At 39.2% G+C, this 11,342-nt stretch overlaps 1 protein-coding gene across 1 annotated transcript in view; it reads left to right on the forward strand.

Moving 5' to 3' along the window:
* Positions 1-11,342, forward strand: part of COX15 (cytochrome c oxidase assembly homolog COX15) — a 103,806-nt gene that overhangs the window by 46,008 nt on the left and 46,456 nt on the right. The window lies entirely within an intron of this gene.

Genomic DNA, 11,342 nt, shown 5'->3' on the forward strand with positions numbered 1-11,342 from the left:
CCTATTTCCCCTCATGCCAGGGGAGAAGTTAAAATGACAGCTCCTGGCCTCTTTCTTACTTGGATAGTTTCAAACTTTAGCTGTTCTTAGGATTTACTTTAGCCAGCCAAATTTACTAATCAGTAGCTGAAGCTGGTGCCCAAGCAATTTTTGCTGTTTTGGGGAAATGCAGCTTCCAATTCCAGTCACAGAATAGCCCCTGAGGTGGCTTGCATCACCAGTGGAGTATAGGCCCCAGTCTTTGTGGTGTGAAGTGTTCTACTCACAAATCTTCTCTGCAAATGCATAGTTTCCCCCTTCCATTCTTTCAAGGATATTGCAGGATGCTCTTCTGGTCTCCTGGAGCCCCCAAACAGGCACTTTAGATAGCTCTCAGTGATTACTAACTGCCCTGTAGCATGAACTAACGATTGGAGCACCTTACTCTGATGCCACCTTGCTGTTTGTAATGGGCTGTTGGAATTTTGATTTGTATTACATAGAATGTATAATCAGTTTGGATAGGATGGATATTTTCACGATAGTCTTCCATTCCATGAATACAGAATGTCTTCCCATTTATTTAGGTCTTCATTGACTTCTTTTAGCTTGGTTTTGAAGTTTTCTGCATGTAGGTCCTGTATTTCTTTGGTTAAACTGATTCCTAGGTACTTGAGTATTTTTGTTGCTATTGCAAATGGATTTTTCCCCTGATTTCCTCCTCAGATTGTTCAGTACTGGTGTAAAGAACATTATTGAGGGAAGCGGACTTGGCCCAGTGGTTAGGGCTTCTGTCTACCACATGGGAGGTTCACGGTTCAAACCCCGGGCCTCCTTGACCCGTGTGGAGCTGGCCCATGCGCAGTGCTGATGTGCACAAGGAGTGCTGTGCCACACAGGGGTGTCCCTGCATAGGGGAGCCTGACGTGCAGGAGTGCGCTCCATAAGGAGAGCCACCCAGTGCGAAAGAAAGTTCAGCCAGCCCAGGAATGGCACCACACACACGGAGAACTGACACAGCAAGATGACACAACAAAAAGAAACACGGATTCCTGTGCCACTTACAACAGAAGTGGACAAAGAACACGCAGCAAATAGACACAGAGAACAGACAACTGGGATGGGGGGGTAAGGGGAGAGAAATAAATCTTTTTTTTAAAAAAAGAACATTATTGATGTTTGCATGCTGATCGTGTATCCTGTCCCTTTGCTAATCTCATTTATTCGCTCAAGTGTCTTTGTTGTAGACATTTCAGAATTTTCTAAATATAGGATCAGGTCATCTGCAAATAGTGAGAGTTTTACTTTCTTTTTTCCTATTTGGATGACTTAAGTTTTTTTCTTGCTTAATTGCTCAAGCTAGAACTTCTAGTACAATTTTGAATAACAATAGTGACAGTGGGCATTCTTGTTTTGTTCCCAATCTTGGAGGGAAAACTTTTAACCTTTCCACATTGAGTATGATGTTGGCTGTGGGTTTTTCACATATGCGTTTTATCATATTGAAGTACCTATCCTTCACAGTTTTGTTTTTTTTTTGGTTTGGTTTTGTTGTTGTTTTTTTAGGAGGCACTGGGGACTGAACCTGGGATCTCCCATGTGGGAAGCAGGCATTCAATTGTTTGAGCCACATCCTCTCCCCTCCAAATGTTTTTATGAAGAAAGGATGCTGGATTTTGTTGAATTACTTTTCTGCATTGAGATGATCATGTGGGTTTTTTTTCCCTTCCATTTGTTAATGTGGTGTATTACAGTGACTGATTTTCTTATGTTGAACCACCCATGCATACCAAGAATAAATCCCACTTGGTTGAGATGGATAACATATGTTGTTATGTTCTAAGTACTTTGTGGAGAATTTTTTAATCTATGTTCATAAGAGAAACTGATCTATAATTTTCTTTTCTTGTAGTGTCTTCATCTGGCTTTGTTATTAGGGTGATTTTGCTTCATAAAATGTGTTAGGTAATTTTCCCTCCTCTTCAATTTTTGGGGGAGAGTTTAAACAGGGTTGGTGTTAATTCTTCTTAACATCCTTGGTAGAATTCACCTGTGAAGCCATCTTGTCCTGGGCTTTTCTTTGTTGGGAGCTTTTTGATGATGGATTCAATCTCTTTCAATGTGATTCATTTGTTAAGGTCTTCTATTTCTTGTAGTGTCAGTGTAGGTTGTGAATTTCCAGGAATTTTTCCATTTAAGCTAGGTTGTCTAGTTTGTTGGTATATAGTTTCTCATAATATATTATGTTCCTTTTGATTTCTGTGCAGTCAGCAGTAACACCCCCCCTCCCTTTCATTTCTGATTTTATTTGCATCTACTCTTTTTTTCTCTGTTTAGCAAGGGACTTGCCAATTTAATTGATCTTCTCAACAAATCAGCTTTTGGTTCTGTCGATTTTCTCTATTTTTTTTGTTGTTGTTGTTGTTCTCAATTTCATTTATTTCTGCTCTAATCTTTATTATTTCTTTTCTTCTGCTTGCTTTAGGATTGATTTGCTGTTCTTTTTCTAGTTTCTCCAATTGTTCAGTTAGATCTTTGATTTTAGCTTTTTCTTCTTTTTAAAATAGGTATTTAGGGCTATAAATTTCCCTCTTAAGACTGCCTTCACTGTATCCCATAAGTTTTGACAAGTTTTGTTCTCATTTTCATATGTCTCAATATACTGATTTCACTCACAATTTCTTCTTTGACCCACTGATTATTTAGGAGTGTGTTGTTTAGCCTCTACACATTTATGAATTTACCTCTTTCCTGACTATTATTGATTTCCAGTTTCATTCCATTATGAAGAGACGGTGCTTTGTATAATTTCAGTCTTTTTATATTCATTGAGAGCTGCACTGTGCCCTAAAATATGGTCAATCCTGGAGAAAGATACATGGGCACTTGAGAAGAATGTAGAAACCTCTAAGTTCAGATGCACCTTCCTGTTGATCTTCTGTATAGTTGTAATATCTAATGATGTGAGTGGGGTGTTGAAGTCTCCAACTATTATTGTAGAGATGTCTATTTCTCCCTTCAGTTTTGCCAGTTTGTTTCATGTATTTTGGGGCATCCTGGTTAGGTACATATTTATGACTGTTATTTCTTCCCAGTAGATTTTCCCTTTTATTAATATAAAATGGCCTTCTGCATGTCTTATAAAAGTTTTGTCCAATATTAGTCTAGCTACCCCTGCTCGTTTTTGGTTACTGTTTGCATAGATATCTTTTTCCAACATTTCACTTTTGGCCAGTTTGCATTCCTGGGTTTAAGGTGAGTCGCCTGCAAGCAGCATGTGAATGGCTCATGTTTTATAATTCATTTGGTCAGCTTATCATTTGATTGGCAGATTTATACTACTCACATTTAACAATATTACTGTAAATGCATTATTTGCCTCCACCATTTTATTCTTTGGTTTTCATGACATATCTTGTTTCTGTCTGTCTTTTTACAAAGAGCTCTTTTGGTTATCCTTTCCATTATTTTTTCTTCTATATTCTCCTCCAAGCCTCTCTCTCCTTTTTCTTTTGGACTATAAAGGCTTCCTTTAATATTTCCTGCAAAGATGGATTTTTCAAAAAAGAATTATTTATCTCCCCCCCACACACACCCCGGTGTCTGCTCTTGTGTCCATTTGCTGTGTGTTCTTCTGTGTCTACTTGTATTCTCTTTAGATAGCACTGGAAACCAATCCTGGGACCTTCAGAGGGGGTGAGAGGTGCTCAATCTCTTGTGCCACCTCAGCTCCCTGGTCTGCTGCATCTCTTATTGTCTCTCCTGTGTGTCTCTTTTTGTTGCATCATCTTGCTGCACCAGCTGTCTGCATGGGCCAGCACTCCATGTGGGCCAGCACTCCTGAGTGGGCCAGCACTCTACTTGGGCCAGGTTGCCACACAGGCCAGCACTCCATATGGGCCAGCTCATCATGCAAGTCAGCTTGCCTTCACCAGGGGGCCCTGGGAGTCAAACCCTGGACCTCCCATATGGTAGATGGGAGCCCAATCGCTTGACCCACATCCACTTGCCTGGATCCTTTTTTAATGAACTCTGTATTTTAAACTCATCTTCATATTTGAAGGACAATTTTGCTGGGTTCAGATTTTTGGCTGGCAGTTTTTCTCTTTCAGTGTCCTAATTGTATCATACCACTGTCTTCTTACCTCCATGGTTTCTCATGAAAAATCATACTAGGTCTTACTGGGTGTCCCTTATATGTACTGGTTTGTTTCTCCCTTGCTGCTCTCAGAATTTTCTCTTTAAATCTTTGACATTTGACATTCTGAGTAGTAGGTGTCTTGGAATAAGTCTATTCACATATATTCTGATTGAGGCACACTGTGCTTCTTGGACATGTAAGTTCATTTCTTTTGTGAGACTTGGGAAATTTTGGCTATTATTTCCTCAAATAATCTTTCTGCCCCTTTTCCCTTCTCTTCTCCTTCTGGAGCTCCCACATGTATATTGTTGTGTTTCATGTTATCATTCAACTCCCTGAGCCCCTGCTCTATTTTTCCATTCTTTTCTCTCTTTGTTCTTTTTTCTTCAATTTCAGCTCTTTGGTCTTCTGTTATCACTTATTCTTTTTTTTAAAAGATTTATTTTTATTCATTTCCCCTCCTCCCTAAGATGGCTCCTTTGTCTGTCTGCATGTTGCTTGCACTTGCTATCTGCTTGCTGTGTCTACTATCTTCTCTAGTAGGCACCAGGAACCAAACCCAAGACCTTCATGTGGGAGGTAGCACCCAGTCATCTGAGCCACATCTGTTTCTGGTCTCCTCATTGCATGAGTTTGTTGCATCATTTCATTGCATCATCTTGTTGTCTGCTTCTTTAGGAAGCACTGGGATCCAAACCCAGGACTTCCCATGTGGGAGATGGGCACCCAGCTGCTTCAGCCACATCTGCTTCTCATCACTTACTCTTTTTTCTATCATTTCTAGTCTGCTGTTGTATGCCTCTAGTGTGTTATCTTACCTATTGTGTCTTTCATTTCCTTGAGCTCTGTTATTTTCTTCAGGTTTTCAAAACCTTGTGCTTGCTCAGTGTCTTCTTGATGTCCTTCATGTCTTTAGTCATACTGTCTTTCGACTCTATAATTTGATTTTGGAAATGTGTGTGCATCTCATTGATCAGTTGTTTCAAATCCTGCATCTCTTATGGGGATTTGTTTCATTCCTTTTCTTGGACCATTTCTTCCATATTTTTAGTGTGGCTTGTAATTTTTGGCCGATGTCTAGGCATCTCATTAGGGTGGTGGGTTTACTCAGATGCTGATTTCTCTCTTTCATGAGATATTAGTGGTGGGAGGCTGTGTATTACTGCTGTTCTTTGATTATTGGTTTAATCTTTTCTGGACCTTTAGGATTGTCTGTTGTTCAAATTTGGGTCCTGGACACAATAATGGGTTGCAGACCCACTTCATAGGGCCTTGGGGAGGAACGCTGTAAAGACTAGGAAAAGCCTCTTATTTAATTTCTTCATGTTCACCACTCTGGTCTGCCAGCAGATAGTGCTCTTTGGCAGCCCTCAGTTCAATGCCTGGTTGGAGTACCTGATCAGTGAAACAAAGGTCCCTACCTGGAGGCTAAGAGCCTCATAATTCAAACATTCTCAGAGGCAGTTCTCCAACCTTTGCTGGCAGCCCCCTCCCTTTTCCCTGGTAGGAAGTAATTCCACTCCCCTATGTGTCCTCAAAACCAGTCCTGGGGTCAGTAGGGAGGGAGAATAAGAGGGTCAGATCTCTTTAGTCCCTTGTCGACTCCTAAGGCAAACAGTGGTGTGGCCCCACTTGGCCTAAAAGGGCTTATGGGACATAGCAGACCTATTTTGTGATTCAAAAGTTGATTCAGCTTTAGGCTGTGTCCCTGTCTCTCCCCTTTCTTGGGGAGTTTGATTCCTGGGGCCTCCTTTGTCTATAGCTGCCAGCCCTGATACTACTGGATTTTGTTTAGGTTCCTGACTATGCTGCAGAAATGAATTTCAAGAGCACGTCAGGTGAGTCAGGCCAGTAATTTATTCAGGTAGGGAGGGATGAAAAATGGGAGAAAATAACAGATCGTGGGTCCCAGGTAGAAAGGAAGGGGCTGAAAAGTGATAAAGCAGGCTGATTTACAGACTACAATTCCCCATTATAGATTATAAATGCCCAGGTTTTACTTGTGTAGCCATCAGGACAAAGGAAAAACAGTGAGAGCAGGGAGCAGAAGGCAGGAACAGGGGTCTGAAGGTGAGAGTGAGCACGCAGGTCTTGTGCCTGCTTTTTGAACTGTTAACTATTCCACCCCTTTGCTAACGGTAGGGGAGGAGTTCCAGCTATTTGCTGTTTTGATTACCACCACCACCACCCCCAGCAATCCCCTGTAAGGGTCCAATGATAAAGTCCTTGGGGAATGTCCGGGGCTTCTCCTGGCTTCTGGAGGAAATCCTGTACTGAATGGTAGAATCTTGGGAAGGGTCTTCCAGCAGCCATCCTGGGGGTTACTGATGTCCACATGGACTCTCAGCCAAGTTCCAGATCCATCTATTGATTCCTTATCTTACTAGGTGGCTTCACTGAGGCCTGAGAATTCAAGTATCTATAGTATGGGGGAGGGTGCCAGCATTTGCAGCTGCAGCTTTTTTTTAACACATTTTTTATTAAAGTAAACAGATCACACAGAACATTACATTAAAAAACACGAGGTTCCCATATAACCCACTCCCCACCCCCACCCCCATTTTTGTAAATTGTATTTTTTTAAGATATATACATCACAAAAAATGTTACATTAAAAAACATAAAAGGTTCCCATATATCCCCCACCCCACTCCTCCAACATCAACAACCTCTTCCATCATTGTGGCACACTCATTGCAATTGGTGAACTTATTTTGGAGCACTGCTGCACTACATGGATTATAGTTTACCCTGTAGTTCACACTCTCCCCCAGTACATTCAATGGGTTATGGGAGGATATATAAAGTCCAGCACCTGACCCTGCAATATCATTTAGGACAACTACAAGTCCCCATAATGCCCCCACATCACATTTCTTCCCTTTCCCTGCCCTCAGCAACGACTGTGGCCACTTTCTCCATATCAATGCTACAATTTCTTCTATTACTAGTCACAATAGTTTTATAGTAGAATATCAGTAAGTCCACTCTAATCCATACTTTATTCCTCCATTCTATGGACCCTAGGATGGTGATGTCCATTCCACCTCTATATCAAGAGGGGGCTTAGATTCTACATGGATGATGGATGAAATTCTTCTGCTTGCAGTTGTAGGCACTCTTGATTCCCTGGTGTCATAGTTGACCATCTTCATCTCCCTGTTAGCTAACCTGGGTTTAAGTCCAATGAACCAGAGAGTAGGAGTTGCAACTCTGTTGAGGCTCAGGTCCCAGCTGGCACATAGGCAGTCCAGAGATTCAAGTCCCCTGAGTATACACCATCCCTAGCACCAACCACAGGTTCAGTGAAAGTGACAGAAGAGGCATGTGTAGAAAGGTCACATCTGAGTCCAGCTCCATCACACTCAGGAGCACAAATTCCAAAGTAGGGCCCACTGACAAGGCACAGAACTCCAAATCTATCTGCCATGACCATATACCCTATGGGTGCAGCTGCAGCTTTTAACTTATTTTGTCATCACAATTCTTTTCCTTTGCCCCTCTCTCCTTTGGGCAGTGCCCAGCCTTCCCCCAGTGTCCTAAACCCTTGAAGTTTTTTTCCTAGGCCATTTCTGCCTGTCCTCTAGTTAATTTTCTGGAAGAGAAGAGAGTCCCATGTCTTTCTAGTCCACAATCTTTCTGGAAGTCTCTCTCAAAGAAAAATTTAATTCTCCCTCCTTTGCTCTCAATCCTTATGGAATCACGTAGCTTTCATTTCTGCAATTCTCTCAAATAAAGCCCTTTTTAATTCAAATCCATTGTCATCACTGTCATTTAGGTCTTTGTTACCTTCAACTTTTAAAAAATAACAGCTTGAGGTATAAAACTCACCCTTTTAAAGTGTACAATTTGGTAGTTATTAGTATATTTGGAGTTGTGCAACCATCACCCATATTTAATTTTAGGACATTTTCATTATCCCAAAAAGAAACTCAGTACTCATTACAAGTTAATTCTGTTTGCCCCTTCCTCAATTCCTGGCAACCAGCAATCTGCTGTGTTTCTATGCTAGATATTTCATATAAATGGAATCATATATTATGTGCCTCTTAATGCCTGACTTCTCTCACTTAGCATATTTTCAATGTTCATCTATGTTGTAGCATGTATCAGAACTTTATTACTTTTTATAGCTGAACAACATTCAACTGTATATGTTTATCCAGTCATCAGTTGATGGGTATTGAGTTGTTTCCACTATTTGGATATTATGAATAATGCTGCTATGAACATTCATGTACAAGCTTTTGTTTGGAAATGTTTTTAATTCTCTTGGTATATACTTAGGAGTCAAATTTCTGGGTCATTTGGTACGGTTTAACATTTTCAGGAACTGACAAACTTTTCCAAAGTTACTGCACCATTTTACATTCTCACCAGCAGTATATGAAGATTCCAATTTCTCCATGCCCTCACCAACATCTGTTGTCTTTTTTTATTATAGCTATCTTAGTGGGTGTGAAGTGGCACTTCATTGTGGGTTTGATTTGCATTTCCCTTATGACTGAGATGGAGCCTTTTCATGTGCTTATTGGCTATTTGCATACTTTTTTTGAAGAAATGTCAATTCAAAATTTTTGCCCAAATTGGGCTATTTGTCTTTTTATTGTTAAGAGTTCTTTATAAATTCTGTATACAAGTCCCCTATCAGTTATACATATGCAAAATTTTCTCCCATTCTGTGGGTTATCTTTTCACTTCATGTTGTCCATTGAAGCAAAAAACTTCCATTTTGAGACAGAATGGGAGTAGAGAATGGTGAGCCAATGCTTAATCTGTGCAGAATTTATAATTATGTTGACTGTAATAGTATGGAAATGGATAGAGGTGATGGTGCTATAGCAAGGTAGGTGTTTAATTAACAGCACTGAAATATGCATGTGAATGTGGTTGAAAGGGGAAGTTTTGGGTCATATATGTTGGTAGAAAGAAAGCTAGAGGATAAAATGTGGGATTGCAGAACACAGTGAACTCTACGGTGGCCAAGGGTTGTGGTTAATAATACAAATATAAGAATGCAAATAAACTCACTACCTTACTCCCAATGTGGGACATGACTCCTTGGCACCAAGAGATTATTACCAAGCATTAATCAGTGATGCATTTGGAGAAAGACCTTGATCAAAAGGGGAAAATAATTAGAGTTTTTATGGTTAAGAGATTTCAAAGTGAGTCACGAGGTCATTCTGGAGGTTATGCTTATATAGTCTCAGGCAGATTTCACCAACTGCCACAATAAACAAAGCCTCAAACGTTAAGTGCTCCTGAGGGCTGTAGGGTTGTCCAGACACCACAGGCAAGGCACACTGCCTCAGGAAATCAACACCCTCCCAGCAGATCCTATCTGGGAATAGATGGAAATCTATCTCCCCAAAATAACGTAGTAATACTCATTTATAATTCCCTTAATCGTGATTCTTCCTTTTATTTAAACCTATAATTTTCAATTTAGCTGTTAAGTATATTTCTCAAAGATTTAAATCTTTCGATTGTTTATATGCCAGTTGAATCCTGAAATCCAGCAGGGTTGCAGCCAACTCCTACTCTCCAGTTTTCAGGCTTGTCCTTGACAACTAACCAAACAATGATAATGGACCAGTCCCATCCCCAAAGAAGGTGTATCTTCAACTGGAAGCAAAACAGTTACTTCCCTCTGCCCCATGATATGTATATCCCCTCTCAGCCTGAAGCTGTCAGAGTGGACATAACCCCAAATTCCTCAAAAATGAGGAATGAACAAAAATAAGGGGGGGTATAACCATGAACTAAAGCAGATTTACTGTTATTGTAGTTATTATTTTGTGTTAATGGAGTAACCTGTAACATATAAAAATGTTTTCCATTTGCACAAAGTCCAATTTACCAAGTTTTTCTTTTGTCACTTGTGCTTTTGATAATTGTATCTAAGAAGGCTTTGCCTAACCCAAGGTTGCAAATACTTGCTCCTATGTTTTCCTCTAAGAGTTTCATAGTTTCAGCTCTCATATTTAAGTCTGTGATCCATTTTGTTAATTTTTTGTGTGAGGTAACGTCCACCTTCATTCTTTTACATGGAGATATCCTGTTGTTTCAGCACCACTTATTGAAAAGACTATTCCGTCCTCTTTGAATTGTCTTGGTACACTTGTTGAAAATCAATTGACCATAATGTAAGGCTTTATTTCTGAATTCCCAATTTTCTTTCACTACTCTAATGTCTACCCTTATGCCAGTATCACACTGTCTTTATTACCGCAGCTTTTAAAATCAGGACATGTGAGTCCTCCAAGTTTGTATTTTCAGGATTGTTTTGGCTATTGTGAGTCCCTTGCATTACCAGATGAATTTTAGGTTCAGTTTATCAATTTTTCAAAAAAGGCAATTTGGATTTCAATAAAGATTGCGTTGAATCAGTAGATCAATTCGGAGAGTATTGGTATCTTAATAATATTAAGCATTCCAATCCATAAACATGGGGTATCTTTCCATGTATTTATTATTTGATCTTTGTTTCCTCCAAAAATTCTTCGTAGTTTGGTTATTTTTATTCCTACGTGTTTTATTCCAGAGAATTTTTAAAATTTCATTTTAGGATTATGCATTGCTAGTATATTTAAGTACAATTGATACTATACATTAATCTTATATTCTGCAGCCTTGTTGAACTTGTTTATTAGTTTTAGTAGTTTTAGTAGTTCTTAGGATTTTCTATTATAGGATAATGTCACTCGTAAATAGATAATTTTTAAAAGACATCTTTGAAATATTGTCTTCCAATCCATGAACATGATATATTACTCCATTTATTTAATCTTTAATTTCTCTCAATTAGTATTTCTGTGTAAAGGTCTTGCTTTTAGATTTATTTCTAGGTGCATCCTAGAATAATGATGCATCCATTTTATTGATACTACCATGTATACATGGTTGGGTATACATATTATCATTTTTTTTAAAAGCTTTATTGAGCTATAATCAACATATAATAAACTGTACATATTTAAAATATATAATTTAAGTTTTATATTTGTATACATAAATTAAAATTTTTCATTTTCTATTTTTTTTTCCTGTGATGGAGAAATGCAATTATTACTATTATTATTTTATATACCGAGCCAAGGGATTGAACACAGGACCTTGTATGTGGGAAGCTGGCTCTCAACCACTTAACCACATCGGTTCCCCTCTGTTGGTTTTTCCATTTGTTTGTTTGTTGTTCTTGTTTTGTTTTTAGGAGTCA

This window comes from Dasypus novemcinctus, chromosome 6 (genome assembly GCF_030445035.2).
Source record: "Dasypus novemcinctus isolate mDasNov1 chromosome 6, mDasNov1.1.hap2, whole genome shotgun sequence".
NCBI lineage: Eukaryota > Metazoa > Chordata > Mammalia > Cingulata > Dasypodidae > Dasypus > Dasypus novemcinctus.